This window comes from Lupinus angustifolius, chromosome LG18 (genome assembly GCF_001865875.1).
Source record: "Lupinus angustifolius cultivar Tanjil chromosome LG18, LupAngTanjil_v1.0, whole genome shotgun sequence".
NCBI classification, from domain to species: Eukaryota; Viridiplantae; Streptophyta; class Magnoliopsida; order Fabales; family Fabaceae; genus Lupinus; species Lupinus angustifolius.
In genome coordinates, this window is record NC_032026.1 from 2406970 (window position 1) to 2412182 (window position 5213).

The window sequence follows — 5213 nt, forward strand, 5'->3', positions numbered from 1 at the left end:
AATAAAGTATAAAACACTAAACCATGTGAAACAAAGTCAATTAGGCACAAAGAATCATCAATCATGCTAAATTAAGGTTATGAATAGTGTGTAATATATTGTTCATCAAATACCCCCACACTTAACCTTTTGACTCTTGGGCAAAATCAAGAAATAAGGTTATGTTAACCGATATGCACCAAAGTGAGTCATGCAAGAAGATCACAAAAAGTAGAAAATGAAACACCTAAGAAAATGACATACCTAAGAAAATGACATATTTCACAATGAAATCTAGGAAATGCAATGAAATGGGCCAATTCAAACACACAAGATTAAAAGAATCAAATCAAGATATCCATGAATATCATCCAATGAATTCAAGTATGCCACGAAACCATGATAGAACCTCACAAGATATGCTCTCTAAAGTGTTTACACTTATGTGTCTTAGGTTGCAAGTGTTTACACTCAAAGTACTTCTTGAAAACAAACACAACCATAGGCTTGACAAGCCTCTAACATCAACATCATAAGCACATACACATAAAGATCAAAAGGACTTTTCAAGGTTGTAATGGGGCCAAGGACAGGGTAGGATAATTATGGGATATGTAGGTAAAACCAAATGGAATATAGGAGCAATGGGGAATCAGTAAAAAGTGAGCAAAAATCAACCCAAAATAAGACCAAATCTCTAATTCCAATCTTCTTTGTTTTACTCAAACTTTTATTCACTTTTGTTTCTCTTTTTGTTGTTTTTCTTTTTTTTCGTTTTTTTTCTTGATTTTTTTTTTGGAACACTTATGTACACAATTGTATTAACCATCATTAAGACATAACCAAGAATCCACAAGATTTGAAGAATAATGCACCATTTCTTACTTAATACCTATTCCCAAAACAATTCAAAGCTCCAAAATTCCCTAAGCTTAGGACAATCATGGTTTTTCACTTATAAGTTTGTAATGATCTAAATAACAATGAAAGAGGTAAAAGTCTCAAAGGGGCTATCAAAGGATAAATCTGTTCAAGGTAGGCTTATATGGCTAAGTGGCTTATTCAAAAGAAATGCCTAGATCACTTCAATATGTGCATGTGAATATCAAGTATCAACAAGAAACAAGTCAAGTTCTAGAGTGCAAGTAATCAAGAGCGCAATTACACATGAAAGAATATTAGATGACATACAGCATTCCATCCACAATTAAGGCTCAAATTCTCACAAGGGACAAGTATATCACAATTGTTTCAACCTCTTAATTTTCAAAAGCAACTTGAAATACAGAAATGCATGGATTCACACCACAAGATATCAAGACTTAAGTGAATGAAAGTATGGGAGAAAATGCCCAAACCTAAGCAAAACCTAAAAGTCAAAGAAAAGCATGCATCAACAAAACCTACAACCTACAACCTACAATTGTCTACCCCCACACTTAAACTACACATTGTCCCAATGTAGCACAATCATAAAATCCAGACATACATATCAATCAATGGAATTGGACAAGTGCAATAAAAAGTAGAGATGAGAAATAAAAACTCCCTGATTCATGGAGGGAGGAAAGTGGGTTCAACCAATGAGTCCTCCTCCACAAGTTCATCCACTAAGGAAGGATTTGTGAGGAAAGGCTTGAGGCGATGCCCATTAACCTTGAAGCTCTTATCTAATGATTCACTTTTGATTTCTACAGCACCATAAGAAAACACATTAGTAACAACAAAAGGACCAATCCACCTAGAACGAAGCTTACCACTCATGAGTCCAAGCCTAGAGTTGTACAACAACAGTTTTTGACCAACCAAAAATTCCTTTCTAGAAATCAAGTTATCATGGAATCTTTTGGTCCTCTCTTTGTAGAACTTAGAGTTCTCATATGCTTATAAGCGGATCTCATCGAGTTCATTCAATTGGAGCTTTCTTTCTTCACCAGCTTGATCAAGAGCCAAGTTACAAGTTTTCACAGCCCAATATGCACGATGCTCTATCTCTAAAGGAAGATGACATGCTTTACCAAAGACAACCCGATAAGGGGACATTCCTATGAGTGTCTTGTACGCAGTCCTATGTGCCCAAAGAGCATCCTCAAGTCTGTTGTTCCAATCCTTTCTATTAGGCTGTACCATATTCTCCAAAATCCTATTTATCTCTCTGTTTGAAATCTCAGCTTGCTCATTACATTGGGGGTGATAAGGTGTGGAAACTCTATGAACAACCCCATATTTCTTGAGCATAGCTTGCATGGATCTATTGCAAAAATGGGTGCCTTGGTCACTAACAATGGCTCTGGGTATGCCAAACCTGCAAAAAATATGAGACCTAACAAACTCCATAACAACATTAGCATCATTAGTCCTGGTGGCCTTAGCTTCCATCCATTTAGAAACATAATCAACAGAAAGTAGAATATAGTAAAAGCCAAAAGAAACAGGAAATGGACCCATGAAATCAATACCCCAGACATCAAACACCTCGCAAAACAACATAGGTTGTTGAGGCATCTCTTGTCTCCAAGAAAGGGTACCACCTGCTCTCTGACACTGCTCACAAGTGCTACAAATCCTCCATGCATCTTTGAAGATGGTGGGCCAATAAAATCTAGAGTCAAGCACCTTTCATGCTGTCCTTTGGGTACCAAGATGACCACCCACAGCAGAAGAATGACAAAACTGAAGGACTGACTCAATTTCATGATTTGGAATGCATCTTCTAGTAACATGGCCAATACACAATCTCCACAAATAGGGATCATCCCAAACATAATATTTAGCATCACTCTTAAGTTTATCATTTTGAGCTCTAGATGCAAGTGGAGGAAAAACAGATGCAACCAAATAATTTACAATATTGGCAAACCAAGGGGTGGGGAAAGAAACAGAAATATTCAAAAGTTGTTCATCAGGAAAAACATCTCTGATAGGTATCATATCAACAACTCCTTCAATCCTGCTCAAGTGGTCAGCCACCAAATTTTGTGCTCCACTCCTGTCACGGATCTCCAAATCAAACTCTTGGAGCAAGAACATCCATCTAATCAACCTTGGTTTGGAATCAGCTTTCTTCAATGGGAACTTGAAAGCTGCATGGTCAGTGAAAACAACAATTCTAGAACCAAGCAAATACGACCAAAACTTATCCAGAGCAAATATAATAGCTAAAAGCTCTTTTTCAGTTGTGGTGTAATTTGCTTGTGCATCATCTAACGTCTTAAAAGCATAATAAATTACCCTAGACAGTTTGTCCACTTTTTGAGCAAGGACAGCCCCCAATGCATAATTAGAAGCATCCCATATCAACTCAAAAGGGACTGTCCAATCAGGTGCTTGGATGATAGGAGTGGTGGTCAAGGTTGTCTTGAGGCAATCAAATGCCTCCATAAATCTTTCATCAAAATCAAAGACCACCCCCTTTTTCAATAGGTTGGATAGTGGAAGAGCCTTCTTGCTAAAATCTTTAATGAACCTACGATAGAAACCTGCATGACCAAGAAAAGAACGAACCTCTCGCACGCAAGAGGGGTAAGGCAATTGTGAAATAACATCTATCTTGGCAGGGTCTACCCCGATTCCCCTGTTGGATATCACATGCCCTAAAATTATGCCTTGCTCTACCATGAAATGACATTTCTCGTAATTCAAAACAAGGTTAATTTCGATGCATTTATGAAGAACTCTATCCAGACTATCCAAACATGCATCAAATGAAGATCCATAAACTGTAAAATCATCCATAAACACCTCTATGCAATTCTCTAAAAAGTCACTGAAAATGCTCACCATACACCGCTGGAATGTACCAGGGGCGTTGCATAGGCCAAAAGGCATCCTCCTATAGGCAAAAGTGCCAAAGGGGCGGGTGAATATGGTCTTCTCCTGATCCTCAGGAGCAATATAGATCTTGAAGTACCCATAAAAACCATCAAGAAAACAGTAATGAGATTTACCTGTTAAGCGCTCAAGCATCTGATCAATAAATGGCAAAGGAAAGTGATCATTTCTTGTTGCTTGGTTTAGCCTCCTATAATCAATGTAGACTCTCCAACTATTCTGTACTCTCGTAGGAATCAACTCATCTCTCATTTCTCACCACTGTAACTCATGTCTTCTTTGGAACCACCTGAACTGGGCTCACCCAATGAATATCAGAAATGGGATATATAATCCCAGCTTGTAAAAGCTTTGTGACCTCTTTCTTCACAACCTCAAGGATGACTAGATTGAGTCTCCTTTGTGGTTGTCTCACTAGTTTAGCTCCATCTTCCAGGAGTATCCTATGCATGCACATAGATGGGCTAATACCAGGAATATCAGCTAAGGTCCAACCAATTGCCTTCTTATGCTTCTTCAGCACTTGCAATAACTTCTTCTCTTGATCAACATCAAGGGAGGTGGAAACAATAACATGAAGCTTCTCATCATCCTCTAAGTAAGCATACTTGAGGTTTTCAGGCAAAGGTTTAAGCCAATGATGTAAAAACCGTACCGGTCGGTTCAACCGGAAAACCGGTGAACCGAACCCCTAAGCGGTACGGTACAAATGTTGAACTGAACAAGTATCAAAACCGGTTAAAAACTAGTCAAAACCGTGAACCGTCCGGTTGACTAAACCATCCGGTTTATACACATATTATTTTTTGAAAAAAAAACTTAAAAACCTATTACAAGGTGACCCATCTTTCTAACACTTCAAGGCACGTGCTTCCGAGGCATACTTAGATTACACCTTTTGGTTCCTAATATTCGTGTGTAATCTTAGTGACATTTGTGTAATCTTGGAGTATTGTCTGAACATAGGATTTGGTGGAAAAATATAATATCGATATAGACAACCTTGACTCAATATATATATATAATAAGTAGGTATGTCCGGTTTAACCGGCATGCGGTTTAATTACTGAACCATCAGTGGAACCACTGTACCACATACCAGTACCCTGACCGGTTTTATAACCGGTACGGTTTTAACAACACTAGTTTAAGCTCCAATACAGGTGCCTGCAAAACAGATGGAACCAAATTAGTAGACATAGATTCTGCAGCTTGCACCTGGACAAGTAAATCAAATTGTTGTATGATGTCTGCAGCAATTGGGTTAGTGCAATATGATTCTACAACATTTGGATCAACAGAAATATGCAGAAACTCATCAATACAAGAATTACACATTTCAGAATCAGTGCATGTATGACAAGTGTATGAGTCTATCAATGACATAGAATCAAAATCATTAA

General features: G+C 37.9%; 1 protein-coding gene across 1 annotated transcript in view; it reads right to left on the reverse strand.

Annotated features, from left to right (window-relative positions):
* Positions 1-5213, reverse strand: part of LOC109332158 (NAC domain-containing protein 83-like) — a 24882-nt gene that overhangs the window by 14366 nt on the left and 5303 nt on the right. The gene's annotated exons all lie outside the window — the stretch shown is intronic.